The 21,786-nt window shown below is 39.9% G+C and overlaps 1 protein-coding gene across 1 annotated transcript in view; it reads left to right on the plus strand.

The window, feature by feature from the left end:
* The window catches only part of CARF (calcium responsive transcription factor), a 92,596-nt gene that overhangs the window by 69,574 nt on the left and 1,236 nt on the right, over positions 1 to 21,786 (plus strand). The window contains exon 18 of the mRNA XM_047773267.1: positions 2,135 to 2,275. The gene's annotated coding sequence lies outside the window, so the exon portion shown is untranslated. The remainder of the gene's footprint in view (positions 1 to 2,134; positions 2,276 to 21,786) is intronic.

The raw sequence follows: 21,786 nt of genomic DNA on the forward strand, positions 1-21,786 counted from the left end.
TTGGCTGCTTGGAACAGACATGATTATGGTGGCTTAACCAAATAAAAAGGTCTTTTTTCCTATAAAACCAAGTGCAAAGGCAGTCTGACCAAACTGACTAGAGGCAGTCATTCCACCTCCAGCATTGATCAGAGCTCAGACAGGAATAGGAATAGGCAAAAGGTCTGATCTAGGTAAATGAGCCAAAGGTCCTTCTTAGACGATCCAACAGCAACTTCCGTTTTTAACTTACTGGTTAGAACTGTTGTATGACTACTCTAGTTACAAAGGATGCTAGGGAAAATCACCTCTTTTTTTTTTTCGTTTTTCTTAGGGCGACACCTGTGGCATATGGAGGTTCCCAGGCTAGGCATCAAATCGGAGCTGTATCTGCCAGCCTACACCACAGCCACAGCAATGCCAGATCCGAGCCACATCTGTGACCTACACCACAGCTCACGGGAATGCCAGATTCTTAACCCACTTCACCTGAGTGAGGTCAGGGATTGAACCTTCGTCCTCATGGATCCTAGTCAGATTTGTTTCCACTGAGCCACCACGGGAATTCTGGTAATATAGCTCTTTTTATTATTTTTTTTGTCTTTTATCTTTTTTTGTTGTTGTTGCTATTTCTTGGGCCGCTCCCGCGGCATATGGAGGTTCCCAGGCTAGGGGTTGAATCGGAGCTGTAGCCACCGGCCTACGCCAGAGCCACAGCAACGCGGGATCCGAGCCGCGTCTGCAACCTACACCACAGCTCACGGCAACGCCGGATCATTAACCCACTGAGCAAGGGCAGGGACCGAACCTGCAACCTCATGGTTCCTAGTCGGATTCGTTAACCACTGCGCCACGATGGGAACTCCAATATAGCTCTTTTTAAAGAGCACATTACCACCCCAAGAAAAGTTGTGCTTTAGTAGGAAAGAAAGAATTCATTGAATATCATTTAACCTACTAATAGTGTCTCTCATAAATGAGAGAACTGAAATTCAGAAATTCAATAACTTGCCTGAGGTTATTACACAACTATTAAGTGATAAAGCTCATTTTGGTACCAAAGTATGACCAATACCATTCCACATAAGTTTTACTACACAGTCCAGAAAAGCAAGCAATCTATCCATGGTAGGGTCTTAAGGTTGGATCTTTCATGACAGGATGTGGACATGAGATTAAATTGCAGATGTATAGAATTCAAGGAGAAAGCAAAAGAAATTATATGGCACATTTAGGAGTGCTAGTAGGTTCGTTTTGGCGAGAGTTTTTAAAGAGAATAGGAGAGTTAAGTCATGCAGATACCACACAATAAGGGTAACTGCAAGAATGCGAAGTTCTGGCTCTGCCTGAAGAAGCATGGGTACCTCTTCTGTGGATGGATGCTAAGACAGACTACGGTAGGTAAAGATGCTGGTAGGTTGGTACAAGTGAGAGTCCTTAGAAATACTCTTCTGATTAGTTGTCTCAGTGAAATAAGCAAGGCCTTTGGTGATTGTGGAGATTGGTGTGTGGGGGAAGTATGTTAGGGAGTTTAGAAAAGCTAGTAGGAGAGTAATTAAACTAGGAAGGTATATTATTGTTAATTGCCCTGCTTGATTAAGAGATCCTTTGAGGTTATGTTCGTAAATTGAAAATCAGATTAGTCAGCATGTTTATGTGTTTTTCTCCAATCATGGGCAACTGTGACAGTATTTATTGAGAACCAGACACTGTGACCTGCTGGCTGTAAGAAAGATTAACAAAACCTAATCCTACTCCTATTACAACTCACAATGTAGTGGCAGACAGTTCTACAATTTTAAAGTGGTCTGATAAGTACTATCAATTCTAACAAAGGGAAAATCATTTTAAATCAAAAAAGTTCCAGGCGCAACAACTCAGGTTATGTAGGGAAATAGCAGAAGATTAGTCTAAAAAGACAGAAGTTTGTGAAAGACTTACTTCTAAACTCTTACCTCCCTTTGACCAATCAGAAATATTGTTAAAAACTTTGCCTAATCCCAGTTAGGTCCCCTGCCTTGAAACTCATCCTAAACCAGATTCCCAAACTCATAAATGTTGTGCCTCTGACTTCCCTGTGAGACACTGTTAAGACTCAAGATAGTATTGTCCCTCACTGCAGTAAGCAAAAAACTGAGTTTTGCTTTATCAACAGGTTATTTTGGAGGTATTTTAATGGAGCCAATATTTGACTGTTTTGGAGGTCCCATCATAATCTGGTCAACTTGGAAACAAGCATGCTTTTCTGAGGCCCTTTGAGCCTCCTTCACAGTGTCTCTCCATTGACGATGGTGAGGTAAGTTCATATTGGGTTTGAGCCCTCATTTCTTATTTTATCATCAGACACTCCAAATGCCAAATTTAGTCTGTGTAGTTTAGAGTAATACCTAAGAATAACAAACCCCTTTTGAAAAGTCCATTGATCAGTCAGTCTGAAAAACTCTTATTTGGGGTAGAAATATGCATTATTACTGACAATACTACTGTTTGTCCTTGTTATTTCTTCATTGTCTATCTATAAAAGGAAGTTCATAGGGATAAAGATGGGAGTAAGTTTGTATGCTCAGAAAACTTCTATTCAGACTGGCATCCTTTAGAAAAACTGTTTCAAGTCACTTATGAGAATCTTGTCAGAACTTTATCACTCTTGTTTTATTTTGCCCATTGAAAGTCTAGTTCTCTTTGTAGGGCTGGATCCCTAAGACACAAGGTGCCCAAGATTTGACTGACTGTTGCCAGACTCATAGGTTTATCTTTAGTCTAGTTGTATACCCATTCTGGGCTGAACTCCTGCATCTTATCTGTATGTTAACTAGATATATATAAGATGGTATGTCATCTTAACTTTCTAAGTGATAAAAGGATTATTTGGAATTATAATGGTTACTTTAGGAAAAAAAATTTTTTTTGGACGCACCAATGGCATTTGGAAATTCCTGGGCCAGGGATCAAATCTGAGCCACAGGTGTGACCTATGCCACAGATGCAGCAATGCTGGATCCTTTCTTTCTTTCTGTCTGTCTGTCTTTTTAGGACCACACTTGCAGCATATGGAAGTTCCCAGGCTCGGGGTCTAATCAGAGCTGCAGCTGCCAACTATGCCACAGCCACAGCAACACCAGATCCGAGCCACATCTGCAACCTACACCACAGCTCACAGCAATACCAGATCCTTAACCCACTGAGTGGGGCCAGGGATCGAACCCCCGTCCTCATGGATAGGAGTTGGGTTCGTTACCCCTGAGCCACAAGAGGAACTTCAACACTGGAGCCTCAACCCAGTGCACCACAGTCGGGCTCTGGGGAACTTTTGTTATGAATAAAACTGTTCCTTTTGGGAGGCACTGTGAATCAAAAAGGGAGCAATATCCCAAACATACAATTTTCTACATTTTAAGGCAAAAGGAAACTTCTAAAATATATTCAAGGGATTATGAAATTGCTTCCCTAAAAGATTCCTTGACAAAAGCAAAGGAAAAATGTGAGAAAATGAAAACTGTCTTTTCTAGATCCATTCAAATCAAAATTTGAATATTACACTCTTTATTCTTCTATTCCACTTTCCTCAACCTACATTCCTACATTTCCTCTGTTCTGTTTCACCTTCTCACTTTTTCTTCTTCCCTTCAAAACACCTCAGAAAGAGATGGTCTTATTAATCTAAGAGAAACTTTACTTTGTTTAATGTAAGAAACCCCCTCCCTCTCATTTCTATACTTCAGGTATTAATAACTACTGGCTTTTAATCATAGAAATCAAATTGTCAAGGGACCTGAATTAATGTTAAATGAGTCATAATGACTCTATCCTTCCCTCACTCTGTTTCCCTGTCTCCCTCTCTCTCTCATGCATGTGTGTCAAAATAAGTTTTCCTGGGAGCTCCAGTTGTGGCTCAGCAGTTAAGAACCTAGTATCTGTGAGGATGCAGGTTTGATCTCTGGCCTCATTCAGTGGATTAAGGACCTGGCATTGCAGCAACCGTGGCTCAGATTTGATCCTGGCCTGGGAAATTTCATATACACTAAGTGTGGCCATAAAAAAAATAATTATAAGTTTTCCTGCATCTAAGTTTTCCCTTCTCTTTAATTAAGGAAAGACACTTAGTTTTTTTTTGTTTTGTTTTTTGTTTTTTTTTTTTTTTTTGTCTTTTGTTGTTGCTATTTCTTGGGCCGCTCCCGCGGCATATGGAGGTTCCCAGGCTAGGGGTCGAATCGGAGCTGTAGCCACCGGCCTACGCCAGAGCCACAGCAACGCGGGATCCGAGCCGCGTCTGCAACCTACACCACAGCTCACGGCAACGCCGGATCGTTAACCCACTGAGCAGGGGCAGGGACCGAACCCGCAACCTCATGGTTCCTAGTCGGATTCGTTAACCACTGCGCCACGACGGGAACTCCCAAGACACTTAGTTTTTTATAATGATAAGTTTGTATTTAACTAAAGCTGGCTCCCTCTCATTTTTTTTCTCCCTAGGGGAACATTAAGAATTAATTGATGAAAACAATTATTCTGTCATTATGTGCTCAATCTAGGACTATGTAATGAAGAATTTCTAAAATGGAAAGAAAAATCATTAACTTTTTTGTGTTTCTTTAAATTTGCTTTTAAGGGATATTTCTGATTAAAACTATAAGAAAAGAAGAAAAGGTCTTGGTTCCAGCTTTGAAGCAGGATTTAAATAGCTTCTGTGATTTTATTTCTGAATACGAAGTTTATATATTATATAGAAAATGTTCCTAGAATATTCCTGATAAATAGTTGAATCGGTAGACAAATCAGAGTAAGTCAATTGTACTGGTTTATAGGACTGAAAAACAATTATCTTCCTGACTTTAATATATGAAGTTAATGCCAACACAATATTCTAGATTATACAGAAAGATTGGACATCTTAAAATTTAAACTTCCTATATTTTTTCATTGGTTTTATGGGACAAATGAGTTATCATTATAATCATTATTTATTATTATTATTATTTTTTGGCCACCCTGCAACATATGGAATTCCTAGGCCAGGGATCAGATCTGAGCCACAGTCATGACCTAAGCTGCAGCTATGGCAACACTGGATCCTTAACCCACTGTGCTAGGCAGGGGATCAAACCTACAACCTAGCACTCCCAAGACTCTGCCAATCCCATTGTGCCACAGTGGGAACTCATATAATCATTATTTCTACAAATTGTTTAAACTTAGAATCATGATTAACTAGGTAAAATTTTAATGATGAGTATCTTTAAAAGGTTTGCTTTCTTTTTTTTTTTTTGTCTTTTTGTTGTTGTTATTGTTGCTATTTCTTGGGCTGCTCCCGCGGCATATGGAGGTTCCCAGGCTAGGGGTCTAATCGGAGATGTAGCCACCTGCCTACGCCAGAGCCACAGCAACGCGGGATCCGAGCCGCGTCTGCAACCTACACCACAGCTCAGGGCAACGCCAGATCGTTAACCCACTGAGCAAGGGCAGGGACCGAACCCGCAACCTCATGGTTCCTAGTCGGATTCGTTAACCACTGCGCCATGACGGGAACTCCTGCTTTCTTAAGATATTTCTGTAATATCATAATTCTTAATAACTTTATATTTAGCTAAAACTGTAATCTCTACATACTTAGGTAACCTAAATATGTTAGATAAGTATTAAACTGTGTTAATTGATACATAATCTTTGAAGATTTAGACATAATCTGAAGAAAAAAATGAGAGATGGAACATTAGTAACTAAATAGTTTAGCTGTTAATGTACATTTAAAAATAGATTTACAGGCTGCAAAACACCTTTGGAGTTAGTTATTTACGCAGCCTCCTTAAAACTTATAAAGATAAAATGAAAAAAAAAAAGGTGGGGGGTAGTTCCTCTCATGGCTCAGCAGAAAGAAACTGACGAGGAACCATGAGGTTGCAGGTTGGATCCCTGGCCTCACTCAGTGGGTTAAGGCTCTGGCGTTGCTGTGGCTGTGGTGTAGGCCAGCAGCTGTAGCTCCAGTTTGACCCCTCGTCTGGGAACCTCCATATGCTGTGGGTGCAGCCCTCTAAAAAGCAAGAAATAAATAAAATAAAATGACAGGCATGCTCGTTAGAAAAATAGCTAAACAGTCCCTGGTTTTCTGTCTTCTAGTTTTATCTGGGGGGAAAAAAGTTGGTCACCTAGGTTAAATGAAGCAATGAAGACTATACTCGGTAGGAGTTCCCATTGTGGCTCAGTAATAATGAACCCAACTAGTATCCATGTGGATGCCGGTTCGATCCCTGGCCTTGCTCAGTCGGTTAAGAATCCAGCTTTGCCATGAGCTGTGGTGTAGGTTACAGAGGAGGCTTGGATCTGGTGTTGCTGTGGCAGTGGCGTAGACCAGCAGCTACAGCTCTGATTCTACCTCTAGCCTGGGAACTTCCATATGCTGTGGGTGCAGCCCTAAAAAGACCCAAAAAAGAAAAAGACTATACTCAGTATAATTACAAAGAGGTGTGAATATGTATTTCTGTCTTTCTTCCTTTCTTTCTTCTTCTTTCTTTCTTTCTTTCTTTTTTATTACTCAAATGAATTTATCACATCTATAGTTGTATAATGATCATAACAATCTGATTTCACAGGATTTCCATCCCACAGCCCAAGCACATCCCCCCACCCCCCAAACTGTCTCCTCTGGAGACCATAAGTTTTTCAATGTCTGTGAGTCAGCATCTGTTCTGCAGAGAAGTTCAGTCTGTCCTTTTTTTCAGATTCCACATGTCAGTGAAAGCATTTGATGTTCATGTCTCATTGTATGGCTGATTTCACTTAGCATGACAGTTTCTAGGTCCATCCATGTTGCAAAAAATGCTGGTATTTCGTTCTTTTTAATGGCTGAGTAATATTCCATTGTGTATATGTACCATGGTTTGTTTCTTAAAGAAATTGCTGCACTTAAGATGGGTTCATAGATTCCTGAAATGGCCTTCTAAAAGCAGGAGTACAGCATTAACTCAGAGGCAACACTCTGTAAGCCTCAGTGCCGTCTTTGGTCAGGTAGTATGTGTATTAAGGCAGAGACCTCTGTATTGTGCTGTGTTCCCAAAAGGATGAAAGTGTGGGCCCAGTAACCACCAGGCAGAGGCAAGAGTGGCTCCTTTTTTCCATCATTCCCAATGACACACTGGGAAATTTTATGCTTCCCATACCTTTAAGTTTCAGCTTTGCAGGTCCTGGTCCCCAAAGGGGAGTCTTGTCAGGAGGAACACAAAGTTTTTATTGAACTATAAGATATAGCTAATGTCAGTGCACTTTAGAGTCCTTGTACCCAGGTGTTAGCAGGTAAGACCAGCATCAGCATTCTTGCAGGGGTGATGGACCCTGGTCAGCAGGAGGTGGCAGGGCAGTGGGACTATATATGGAATCCAGATGACCCATCTGGGCACCTTTTGGTACTCCCATGTCCCATTGTAATGGTGCGTGCACACATGCAGCAATGCCAGCATGAAAACAATGTGATTACTCAGATCCTTCGGAAGTTAATATTTGAGTCACACCACCTGTAAGCCACCAAAATCAGATGAGGTGATAGCTGGGATTAGAATTAAAATAGCTACTGAAAGAGGGAGGAGAGTATGAGTACCAGTTGTGAGCCTAAAGATCAATTGCAGTGTCAGAGGTCCCATCTGAGTTTCCCCTCTGGAAGGGAGGCACACAAGAACCATGGAAGACCTGCATCCTGAACCTGTGGGAAGAGATAGGTCTGTTTGTCAGAATAGAAGGGCATTGGCAGCTATGAAAAATGAGCCACTTGAGGCTCTTGTTTCAGGTAGAGTAACTGACTGATGGCCCCAGGTTCTGTGTTCTAGACCTACCACTTGTGCAGAAGCTGTGCTTCTCACAAGCTACTCTCAGCCCATGACTGAGCATGGCAAAGGCACTAAAGCAGATCCATTTCTGTGAGAAGGAGGATTCTTTGATGGGTGTCTTTGGCTTGGGGTTTCCCTGTCTGCTCTGCAGACTTTACCCAGTGCTAAAGTCTTGGGGTATTGCATTGCATTGAAAACTCACCTTAAACTATACCCCCAAAACCTCACCAATATCTCTTCCCCGTCAGACACACTGTTAAGATTGTCAAGGTAGTATTTTTCCTTGCTACAGTAAGCAGAAAACTTAGTTTTGTTTTATCAACAGGGTATGTTTTTGTGGTATTTTCAAGGAGATAGTATTCAAAAAGCAGAGGAAAGAGCTTCACAGGTAAAAGAGTAAATGCAAAGGCCTTGAGATAGAAAAAAATGTGTTTAAGAGCTGAAAAATAGTCAGTGTGGCATAAGCTTAGAGAGCAATAGAGGAGATGGTATGAGATGAAGTCAGTCAGGTACAGAAAGCCTTAGAGTCCATGGTAATTATAGGGTCAATTTCATCCTAAGAACAATAATAACTATTAGAAGACTCTTAGTGGAGAAGTGATATATCTTGCTTTATATGTTGCAGGAGAATGTATTGTAGAGGGACGTGGATGGAAATTGAGGGAGCAATTAGGTAATTGCAATTACATGGTGATTTGGAACTAGCGTGATAGTGATGCAGTGAACAAAGAGAAACCAACAGATTCAGGATATATTTTGGAGAAAGAGAAATCAACACTTGCTGATTGATGGGCTCTTGGGGAGTGGTTGTGGGGTTGGTGATGAAGGAAGGAGAGGAATGAAGAATGACTCCAGGGTTTAGCCTTCAGTGACTTGTATGGAAGGTCGTGAATTTTACTGAATTGAGGAAGACTTGTTGGGGTTGAATAGATTCAGAAGAGAAAAGCAAGTGCTGTCTTTTGGACTGGTTAGTTTGATTTCTAAATGGAAATGTTTAGTAGGCGCTTAGAAACATAAATCTAGAGGTCAGGATTGGAGATAAACATTTTTGTGATTTATCAACCTATGGATGGTATTTAAAAACAGAAAAGAGAAATACGTAGATAAGCAAAAGAAATGTAGATAAAGAAGAGAAGAATGCTCAGGATCTAGCTCTGGGGCCCTCCAACACTTACATTAGCTAGAGCAGGAAAAATGGCTAAGGCATTAAAAGAAACACCAACAATGCTTTCAACTGATCAGTTGAGTCCGGCTTGGAACCTGTGGGAGAATGTAGGGGCAGGAGATACCTCAAATTAGTTGCTGATTGAAGCAATCTCTTCAGGCCCTTAGTCAACAAGTACATCAGTGTATCATAGACAGGGATCTCCAAGAGACATTGCAATATAAGGTAACTCCAGTCAACGCCTTTTATTGTACCATATTTACATTTAATACTCCCCTGCACGAGGGGATTCAGACTTCTAGGCTTGATTATCAAAATATTTCAGAAAAGTCTTTTTTCTTTCAAGTCTTTCTGCTTTCCAGTCTTTTTTTTTAACTAATTACCTTAAACTATCATTTTAAATCTTTTTTATACTTTATGCAATTTTAGATTTAATAAATTATTAAATTTTTCTACTTATTTTGCTTTTGCCTAAAATACGATTAAGTGGAAGTATAAATTCTGACTTTAAAAAGATGATTAGAATTATATAAATATATTAACTGTTTTAGAAGATCTTTCCTCTTTCAGGTTTGATTAACATTTGAAAATATATTGAAATATTTTTATATCAGAATTATATTAATAGAAATTATGATTTTTTAGACCTTCAAGAAGAATTTAACCAAAGGAGATAGGCAGTAATAAAATAAAACAAAAATATCAAGCTTGTAGTAGCTAAGAAACAATGTATGACTTTCAGAGTAACAGACTTCTGTGTCAAGTGCATAAATAATTCTTTATTCATGAGGTCTTTTTATTTCCATGGAAACACTGAGGTCATTTTAATTTTTTTTTTTTTGTCTTTTTGCTATTTCTTTGGGCCACTCCCGAGGCATATGGAGGTTCCCAGGCTAGGGGTCGAATTGGAGCTGTAGCCACCGGCCTACACCAGAGCCACAGCAACGCAGGATCCGAGCCGCGTCTGCAACGTACACCATAGCTCACGGCAACGCCGGATCATTAACCCACTGAGCAAGGGCAGGGACCGAACCCGCAACCTCATGGTTTCTAGTCGGATTCGTTAACCACTGCGCCACGACGGGAACTCCCATTTTAATTTTTAATTACACTAGAGTTCCGTAGATTTTAACTCTGTAATATTAAACACAGAAGCTAGAGCTTTACCTATTTCTACTTTAAAATATATATATATATGCGAAAAGATGGCTTAAAATGGTCATGAATTTCATTAAGTTACAACCTTTAGCAGTATATTGATTATTTCTAGTTTCACCTAGACCTGCCTTGCAATATTATAACAAATTAATTCTTCTATTTTTGTCTGTACCCTTTGGCTAAAAGTATTTTCATGGGAAGTAAACTACAAAAGGAAAGTTGGCAATGGATGCTGGTAGAATATGTAGTTTGGGAGGTATGTGAAATTGCTGTGAAGTAATAGGAGCAGAAAACTAGTTCTGCTACTCACTTAAATGAGTAATCTTGGATGAATCACTTCATTTCTCTGGCCCTCGATTTCTTCTTCTGCAACCTGAGCGTGAGGATGAATGATAGAATTCATTGGTTCTCTATGGAGCCCATGACATGGGGAAACTATCCACATGGGCCCCAGTGCTGATGATACTTCTAATGACATGGGTATCTGTCAACAGGGACTGGATGCAAACCAGTAGTAAAAAGCTATTAAATGGAACAATTTGTTCATTAAATGGGTATGAGGCACACTTTATAGCAAGACAATCTTTTATTTGTTTTCTCTTTCTGTATCATTACATTTCCTATTGATATTTGCTAGTTTTCTTTATCATTATTTCCCTACCTGTTGGTTGAAACCCCTGACATGTTGTAGATTAATTTGCAGAGGGATCTGAGAACTGAACATTATCATTAAACAAATGAATAATATGACTTGCCTATATATATGATTATTTGTTCAACTGCATTAATAAAAATGCATTAATTTTATAGTATGACTTAGTTAATAGAATTTTCTTTATTTTATTCAGAGAGTATCTAAATTAAAGAGGTGTTTTGTTTGTTTGTTTCTTTGTTTTGTTTGTTTGTTTGTTTTAGGGCTGCACTTGGGCCATATGGAAGTTACCAGGCTAGGGGTTGAATCAGAGCTACAGCTGCTGGCCACAGCCACAGCTACAGCAAGACAGGATCCAAGCCACATCTGCAACCTACACCACAGCTCACAGCAAGCCTGGATCCTTAACCCACTGATCAAGGCCAGGGATCGAGCCTGCGTCCTCGTGGATGCTAGTCAGGTTCATTACCACTGAGCCATAACCAGAACTCTCTCAAAGAAATGTTTTGATGTGTGGAAGGAACAGTTTAGGAAACCACTGATCTCAATATTTATCTCTGGGAGATTTTTTACCTTTGGTGCTTGGTTTGCAGTTTCCTATTTTATGATTACAGATTAGTCAGCTACTATGCCTGGTCTCACTTTGTACAAATGTACGATAGCAGATTTTATTTTATTTTATTTTATTTTTTTAAAGGTTTTATTTTGCTTTGTTTCCATTAGAAGAATCTTTTTTTTTTTTTGTCTTTTGTTGTTGTTATTGTTGTTGTTGTTGTTGTTGTTGCTATTTCTTGGGCCGCTCCCACGGCATATGGAGGTTCCCAGGCTAGGGGTTGAATCAGAGCTGTAGCCACCGGCCTACGCCGAGCCGCGTCTGCGACCTACACCACAGCTCACGGCAACGCCAGATCGTTAACCCACTGAGCAAGGGCAGGGACCGAACCCGCAACCTCATGGTTCCTAGTCATATTCATTAACCACTGCGCCACGATGGGAACTCCCACGATAGCAGATTTTAAATAAAGTTCATTCTAACCCTAGAAATCCTAATCCAGCCCCCTTCAAATTTATTAATTTTCTTGAACTAATTTATTACATTTACGTAAACCATCAAACAAGAGTAGAAGGAAGAGATTATATTTTATCAGTAGTATCAATAAATAATAGTGAATTGGAGTTCATGCTATGGTACCGTGGGCTAAGAATCTGACTGAAGAGAGCTCAGGTCACTGTGGAGGTGCGAGTTCTATCCCTGGCCTGGCACAGTGGGTTAAAGGATGTGGCATTGCCCCCATGCCACAGCTGTAGCTCAGATTCAGTCCCTGGCCCAGGAACTTCCATATGCCACAGGTGTGGCTATTAAGAGTAATAATAATAAAAATAAATTATAATGGATCAAAACATTTTTAGACTGGAAGGACTCAAGGTGGCGGAATAGAAGGGTGTGAAACTCACCTCCTCCCACAAATATATCAAAAATACATCTACATATGGAACAATTTCCATAGAATGCCTTTCTAAACATTACAAAAGATAATCAGACACCCAGAAGTTCAAGAACTCCATGTAACTGGGTAGGACAAAAGAAAGAAAGAAAAAAAAAGAGATTGGATGGGCCTCTGCTCCAGGGAGGGAACTGTCTATGAGGTAAGATTCCTACACCTTGAGAAGCCCCTTCACCAGTGAGGAGATTATCCAGGACAGAAAGGGGGCTTCAGAGGCTTGGAGGACAGCACCAACAGGCAGAACAGAGACCAGCACAGAAGATCCATGCCACCTCTACAATCCCCAGCCTGACACAAGCACCTACTGGCATGTGCAGGGGCTGAGTGCTTAAAGTTGGGTTTCAGAGGACAGCGTTTGGCTGCAGAGATAGCCTGTAATGTGGTATAGGCTGCAGCTGGGGAATGTACTCGGGAGAAGCCTGGCCAGCCATGGAAGCAAAGCACCATTGCTAAGGGGCCCACAAAAGGTGGGGTAGGGCCCACCAAAGTAGCCACTTTCTTGGTATCGCTTCTGTAAACTTTGTGAGTAGGACAAGGAGTGCTTCTGTTGCTGGTATGGGTCCAACCTTAGCAGCTATGGGACCTTGTGGGCATGTGCTCAGGGAGGCTGGGCTGGTGTCTGGCTGCTTCCATAGCTCCCGGAGTGGATCCAGGTGCATGAATACTACAGTCCTAGGACCTGACTTCATTGACTTGGCATCTAAGGATCGGTGCTGGCAGCTTTGTGAACACAATGCTAAGTGCCTCCAGGGCCGATTGCCTGCATTTTCACAGTGGAGGTGGGGCCGAGGGCAGTGCCAAAAACACTACTGTGTGAGCCAACACAGATGACACCACAGAGCATACTCCCCAGTGGACAGCTCTGGCAAAGGCCTCTCTCCCAGAAGAAACTCCAGTCCCACCTACCTCATGCTGCAGCTCAGAAATGGACCTGGGGAATTTTATCCCAACAACTAGGGAGCAGACCCTGCCCCTGACAGGTAAGTGACAGCCACAGAGCAAAGAGAAGGCCCTGCTCAATATCCACTGCAAGTTCTGGTCCCTACAACAAGAGTTGTTCTCCCTCCTATCAAAAGGAGAAGGGTCAGCACACATTGAGGAAAGAAGTGGAAGGCATCCATATGAAAAACATCTCTCACACTAAAAATATTAAACACATGCAAACTACACAGGAATGCTCCCACTTAAAAAATAGCCCTCCAAGACCACAGTAGATAATCGTTTCTCAAAAACTCATAGAGTAAGAGAACTTTAAATAGATTAAAGAAGCAGAGGAGGAGTTCCCGTCGTGGCGCAGTGGTTAACGAATCTGACTAGGAACCATGAGGTTGCAGGTTCAGTCCCTGCCCTTGCTCAGTGGGTTAACAATCCGGCGTTGCCGTGAGCTGTGGTGTAGGTTGCAGACGTGGCTCAGATCCTGCGTTGCTGTGGCTCTGGTGTAGGCCGGTGGCTACAGCTCCGATTTGACCCCTAGCCTGGGAACCTCCATATGCCGCGGGAGTGGCCCAAAGAAATAGCAAAAAGACAAAAAAAAAAAAAAAAAGAAGCAGAGGAACCACTCCTAATTAAAAGATCAAGAGAATTTCCCTGAAAGAACAAACGGTGAAAGAGACCCCTTGGGTCTAACAGACACCAGGTTCAAAAAGGAGATAATGAAAATACTGAAGGAATTAAGGAAGGCTATTGATAGAAATGCATATTATTGTAAAAAGAAACTAGACATTATAAAGAGGAAACAAGAAAAATTGGAAAACTCATTTGCCAAGATGAAAGCTGAGCCAAAGGCAATGAATAGCAGAGTGATAATACAGAACAGATAAGTGATCTGAAAGATAGAATAATGGAAATCACCCAATCAGAACAGTGGAGAAAGTGCCAAATGAAAGAAAAAAAAATATATATATATATATGAGAGATCTGTAGGGGACTTCCCGTCGTGGCGCAGTGGTTAACGAATCTGAGTAGGAACCATGAGGTTGCAGGTTCAGTCCCTGCCCTTGCTCAGTGGGTTAACAATCTGGCGTTGCCGTGAGCTGTGGTGTAGGTTGAAGATGCGGCTCGGATCCCGCGTTGCTGTGGCTCTGGCGTAGGCCGGTGGCTACAGCTCCGATTCAACCCCTAGCCTGGGAACCTCCATATGCCGCAGGAGCGGCCCAAGAAATAGCAAAAAGAATCTGACATAGTCTCCGTGAATATGAGGACACAATCCCTGGCCTTTTTCAGTGGGTTAAGGGTCTGGCATTGCTGCAAGTTGCGTTGCAAGTCGAAGACGTGTCTCAGACCTGGTATTGCTGTGGCTGTAACATAGGCTGGCACCTGCAGTTCTAATTCAACACCTAGCCTGGGAACTTACACATGCCATGGGTATGGCCCTAAAAATTTAAAAAAAAAAAAAGGGGAAATTATGACTGAAAACTTGCCAAATCTAAAGAAGGAAACATATCTAGGTACAGGAAGTACAAAGTCCCAATCAAGATGAACCCAAACAGACCTACACTAAGATATAATTAAAATGGCAAAAGTCAAAGAGAGGGATCTAAAGGCAATGAGAAAAACAAAGAGTTAATTACAAGGCCCCCCACCCCCATAAGGCTTCCAGCTGATTTCTCTACAGAAACATTGCAGGCCAGAAGGGAGTGGCAAGATATATTCAAAGTCCTAAAAGGAAATAATCTGCAACCTAGGATATTCTACCCAGCAAAATTATCATTTAGAAGAGAAATAAAGCCATAGGATTTCTTAGACAAGCAAAAAATTAAAGAATACAGCAACAGTAAAACTGTCCTAATGGAGATATTGAAAGGTTTTCTCTAAATAGAAAAGAAGCAAGAATATATAGGAAAGTAAGTCACCTAAATAAGCCAGTACACAGATTTAAAAAAAAAAAAAATCAAGAAATTTCTGTGAAAGCAATTATAACCACAATGAAGAGCAAAGGGATTAACATGAAGATGTAAAAGAGGACATCAAAATCATAAAATGTTGAGAGGGAATGTAAGAAAATATAGGGTTTTTTTTTCCTACAGTGTGTTTGAGCCTGTATAACTGAATCTAAAGCAAGTAGATAAAGGAAGAGATTAACATATTTGAAAAACAGGATTTTGTCAAAGGCTTTTTCTGCATCTACTGAGAGGATCATATGGTTTTTATTCTTCATTTTGTTAATGTGGTGTATCACACTAATTTGTGGGTATTGAATGGGCAGAAGATCTGAATAGACAATTATCCAAAGAAGACATACAGATGGCCAAAAAACATGAAAAGATGTTCAACATCACTCATTATTAGAGAGATGCAAATCAAAACCACTATGAGGTACCACCTTACACCAGCCAGAATGATCATCATCAAAAAGTCTTTAAACAGTAAGTTCCAGAGAGGGCGTGGAGAAAAAGGAACCCTATTACACTGTTGGTGGGAATGTAAACTGGTGCAACGCGGGGAGCCAAGGAGATACAGGGACCTGAAAAAAGGACCTTGCCTGAAGATAGGAAAACCTGGAGGCAGGTTCCTAATCAAGGAAGGGAGCTCACCTGAGCGGTACAAGCTGAAGGTGGGCTCCTGGTCAGGATAAAAGCCTGCCTGAACGGTACATGCTGAAGGTGGGCTTCTGGTCAGGATAATAAAGCCTGCCTGAACGGTGCATGCCGAAGGTGGGCTTCCAGTCAGGCTGAGACCTGCCTGCACGGTACAAGCCGAGGGCAGGCCTCAGGTTACACAGCTCTCATTTTGATGTTGATGGGGAAGAATTGGGGCTTTCCTGGGAAAACAATTTCCATGTTTGCACTGGAAAACATGGATTGTTGCTCGGGTGACCTAGTCTTTCCTGTTTTATTATTCAGTTTTCCTCAGTCTTTCCTGATTATTTACTTATTATTCTTATTTTCCATTCTTATTTTCCTGTAGTGATTTGTGATTTAACAATTACAACAATAATATAATAAGAATTTCATCCTGAAGGACTTTCCCCTATTTAAATCCAACTTAGTTAAAACATAGTGTTTATCTACTAACTAGTTATATAGTAAACTTTAGAGTTAGGATTTTAATGAGGTTCACAGAAGTTAGACATATATTATTCATGAAACCTAGCTGTGAGTTTTGTCCTTGATTTTGAAAGCTTTTAAGTGATAGATAGTTAAGTTGGTTTATATTTTCTTACACTGTCTCCCTGCCGTAACGCTTTAAAGATAAGCACCAGTCTAAAAACAAGATTTGTGAATGCCAAATTCTTGTGTCTGTGACCTCTTCAACTTGTAAAGACTGGCTGGCCATGGGATGATTTGTACTGAGTCTCCTCCTTTCCACATGATGTATTGTACCTAATTGCCCTTAAATTGTACTCACTAAGTTTAGTTAAGATAAAGATCTTAGAACATGATGTATAGCTGCTATACCATGTAATAGTTAACCAATGTACTTTTAACAGTGTGATGTAATCTATAGTGAAAAACTGTCTATATAATCAACCACTTATGCCAATAAAATTTGAGCAGTCCAGCGCCCTGAAAGAAGGGACAAAGAGGCCGTATATGTATGTACATTTGTCGACACTGTCCATCTCCTATCGGGAAAGTGTACACTCCCTGGCTGCCTGAACTGGCCTCCGGCAATGCAACCACTATAAAAAACAAAATTGAGATTCCTCACAAAACTAAAAATAGAACTACCATTTGATCCAGCAATCCCACTCCTGGGCATCTATCTAGAGAAAACCATGACTTGAAAAGACACATGTACTGCGATGTTCATTGCAGCACTATTTACAATAGCAAAGACATGGAAACAACCTAAATGCCCATTGACAGAGGAGTGGATCCAGAAGATGTGATACATATACACAATGGAATATTACTCAGCCATTAAAAAGAAGGAAATAACGGCATTTGCAGCAACATGGATGGACCTATAAATTATCATACTAAGTGAAATCAGTCAGACAATGAGACACCAACATCAAATGCTATCACTGACATGTGGAATCTAAAAAAGGGACACAATTGGAGTTCCCATTGTGGCTCAGTGGTTAACGAATCTGACTAGCAACCATGAGGTTGTGGGTTTGATCCCTGGCCTTTCTCAGTGTGTTAAGGATCCGGCGTTGCCTTGAGCTGTGGTGTGGGTCAGACAAGGCTTGGATCCCAAGTTGCTGTGGCTCTGGTGTAGGCCCGGCAGCTAAGCTCTGATTAGACCCCTAGCCCAGGAACCTCCATATGCCTCGGGAGCAGCTCAAAAAAAGGCAAAAAGACAAAAAAAAAAGAAATTAATAAAAAATTAAAAAAGGGCACAATGAACTTCTTTGAAGAACAGATACTGACAGACTTTGAAAAATTTATGGTTTCCAAATGAGACAGCTTGTGGGGTGGGAGATGCACTGAGGGTTTGGGATAGAAATGCTGTAAAATTTGGTTGTGATGATTGTTGTACACCTATAAATGTAATAAAATTAATTAATTAAAAAAACAATAAATAGATGAGAAAAAAATAAGAAAAACAGGGTAACCACAAATCAAAAACATACAATAGATTCACAAAAATCAAAAAGAACATAAGCATAAAATAAAAGGAAATCATCAAAACAAGAAGGAAAAGAAAAAAGAAAGGAACAAAGAAACAGAATCAACTAGAAAACAAGGTTTAAAATGTCAATAAATACATGTCAGTAATTACCTTTGGAGTTCCCCATTGTCACTCAGTGGTAACAAACACGACTAGTATCCATGAGGATGTGGGTTAGATCCCTGGCCCCCCTCAGTGAGTTATGGATTTGGCATTGCTGTGAGCTGTGGCCTAGGTTGCAGACACAGCTTGGATCTAGCATTGCTGTGGCTATAAGGTGGGCCAGCAACTGCAGCTCCAATTCAACCCCTAGCCTGGGAACTTCCATATGCCACATGTGCAGCCCTAAAAAGAAAAAAAAAGAAATAGAGATAATTACATTAAATAACAATGGAATGATTGTGCAATCGAAAGACACAGAGTGACAGACTGGATTAAAAAACAAGGGCCTACAATATGCTGCCTACAGGAGATTCATGTTAGGGCACAGATAGAAAGGGAGGGGATGGAAAAAATTCTTCATGCAGACAAATTACAAGAAAGCAAAGGTCACAATACTCATAAATGTATATAAATTGACTACTCCTATTGTATGCAGTATGAAAATTTGCTCTAGACTCATGAATTGTCTTCCCTCTAGATACTGTGTTTGATTAATGCCTGATAGTAGTATTAATGATAATAATGATAAAAGTAACAATAACAAAAATAATGCCTTGCAGAGTGTTGTATTAGTTGCAGAAAAACCTATTATATATATAATATCTCATTTGATATAAATACTTCCCTCATGAGATAGGATTTGTAATCACTATATTTCTAAATATTTTCACATGTTGCTTAACTTCACAAAATTTCTGTCATAGAACCAAGTCTAAGTATTATTTTCCTATTTTATAGTTGAGAACACCAAATTGTAGGGAATAAGTGACATTTTTTTGTATTACTTGTAAAATCATTTGGAGCCGAAATTATGTAGTAGATATGATCATTTGAAGGCTGTTTTTTGATACTTAGCTGAGTAATTTTATTTTTGGGGTTTTTTTTTTGTTTTTTGTTTTTTTAGAGCTGTACCCACAGCATATAGAGGTTCCCAGGCTAGTGGTCAAATTGGAGCTCTAGCTGGCAGCCTACACCACAGCCACAGACAGCAACGCGGCATCTGAGATGCGTCTGGGACCTACATCACAGCTCATGGCAACACCAGATCCTTAACCCACTGAGCAAGGCCAGGGATCAAACCTGTGTTCTCATGGATGCTAGTCAGATTTGTTTCCTCTGAGCCATGACAGGAACTCCTGAGAAATTTTAAAATTTGAAATTAGATAAGCCATAACTATTAAATCTTGGGATTCTTAAATTTCCTTACTTTTTGTAGCTTTGCTCACAATAATTTTGCTCTCAATTCAGGACTGAAAACATTTTAAAGAGAAAATGAGCAGAAGTGAACTGAACCACTTTTATGAAAGAAGAATTATGTTTACTTAAGAATTATATGATTTTTGTACATAGATATAAAATTAAATGTATAATGAATGATAATATGTTTAATCATTTGGTTTTCGATAATGAACTTGGAATTTAAGGCTCAGTGTTTTGAAAAGTCGTTTAAAAGAAAGAATTGTGTAATGCCTTGCTACCTAGCAGCGCGTCGTTTTCTATTTAACTTGTCTGCCCTACCCTTCCCCAAGCTATGCCGTATTTAGATGTCAACAGTGGTGGAAAATAAGATGTTGTTCATTTAACACATATTTGCTTAACTTCTTTCCAAAATGCAATAATAATTAATACTTATTGAATGCCAGATGCTTTATATTTATAAGTTAATCCTCACAACTGGCCTGGGTATTACTATCCCAATTTTATGGAAGAAAAGTAAACTCAGTGAGATTAATTAAATACCTTACAGCCAGGAAGCCAAGAACTGAAGCTCTAAACCTAAGACTTTTTTACCCTAGTCTGTATTATAGCCAGATTTAACTCCAAATTTAACAGTTATTCATGAACTATCAAAATTTACCATAAGAAAGAGTAAACTTCCTGCCCATCTAGAGAATTACCATCTATAAATTTAAAAGTTGATCCTTTGAGTTATGGGCTATAGGATATGCATCCATATATAAATGTGGGAACTAGTATATTTTCCAAATTATTATTAACAGTTTAATTTTATTTTCACGCCACCTTGATCTTTGAAATCCCTGGCAATAAAGTATTTCATTAAAAAGATGTTATAAAGATGGAGTAAATAGAAGGGACAATCTTTAAGGAACATTGTCCCTGAGCTACTATCTTAGACTTTTGCATACCAAATAGTTCAGAGGATATTTAATTGGAAAGGAAGCATTATGTTTTGTAGTTCATAACACTTTTGGAGCACTTTATATTTCAGAGCTTCTCTCATATGCCAAGTGTTTATTTTATAACTTTTTTATGTGTATATATATATATGCATTCTTTTTCTTTATCTTCCATCATGTTCTATCTCAAGAGACTGGATATAGTTCTCTGTGCTGTACATTCTCAATGTAACAGTTTGCATCTAATAACCCCAAATTCCCAGTCCATCCCCCCTCCCTCCCTTCCCCCTTGGCAACCACTAGTCTGTTCTCTATATTAGTGAGTCTTTTTGTTTCATAAATAGGTTCATTTGTGTCATATTTTAGATTCCACATGTAGGTGATATCATATGGCATTTTTTGTTCTCTTTCTGACTTATTTCTCTTAGTACTAAAGTCTCTATTTCCATCCATGCTGCTGTAAATGGCATTATTTTGTTCCTAAAAGGCATGTTTTCTTCTCATTGTCAAGCTTCTTTGAAGGTCCTCACAGAAAAGATGAAAAATACATTTCCAGAGTGGTCATGTTTTTGTGTTTCTCTTTCTGAGAAAGTGATGGGTTTATGCTTTTATGGGCTAGTAATTATGTTGTTTTTGCATAAACTGTAGCTTCCAGGACCCCAGAATCCTTTCCCACCTTATTAGCAGGTGCTTAGTGATTTTCATTCTTGAAAAAGAAGTAGAAATAAATCTCTTTTGGGCACAGAGATAGTGCCCAACAATTTATCTCTGTAATAATTGTGTCCAGGCTTCTGGTTTGTGCTGGACTAGGCATGAGTGGACTGCTAAAGACCTATTAAAAAGACGTTAATATCTTTAAGACTGCCCTACTTCAGGGAAGTACTTGGTGAATCTGGCCTAAGGCACCATATCTTCTGATGGATGGGCTGTCATATGGAAATTTTATATTTTTTATTTTTTAATTAATTTGTTTTTCTACTGTACAGCATGGTGACTGAGTTACACATACATGTATATGTTCTTTTTCTCACATTATCATGCTCCATCATAAGTGACTAGACATAGTTCCCAGGGCTCCACAGCAGGATCTCATTGCTAATCCATTCCAAAGGCAATAGCCTGCATCTATTAACCCCAAGCCCCCAAACCATCCACACCCTCCTCCTCCCCCTTGGCAACCACAAGTCTATTCTCCAAGTCCATGATTTTCTTTTCTGTGGAAATGTTCATTTGTGCCATATATTAGATTCCAGATATAAATGATTTTATATATGGTATGGTATTTGTCTTTCTCTTTCTGACGTACTTCACTTGGTACGAGAGTCTCTAGTTCCATCCATGTTGCTGCAAATGGCATTTTGTTCTTTTTATGGGTGAGTAGTGTTCCATTGTGTATATATACCACATCTTCCTAATCCAATCGTCTGTCGATGGGCATTTGGATTGTTTCCATGTCTTGGCTATTGTGAATAGTGTTGCAATGAACATGCAGGTGCATGTGTCTTTTTTTTTTTTCTTTTTTTTTCTTTTTGCTATTTCTTTGGGCCGCTCCCTCGGCATATGGAGGTTCCCAGGCTAGGGGTCGAATCGGAGCTGTAGCCATTGGCCTACGCCAGAGCCACAGCAATGCGGGATCCGAGCCGCGTCTGCAACC

The sequence above is a fragment of the Phacochoerus africanus genome, chromosome 3, assembly GCF_016906955.1.
Source record: "Phacochoerus africanus isolate WHEZ1 chromosome 3, ROS_Pafr_v1, whole genome shotgun sequence".
In the NCBI taxonomy this organism is placed as follows: Eukaryota; Metazoa; Chordata; class Mammalia; order Artiodactyla; family Suidae; genus Phacochoerus; species Phacochoerus africanus.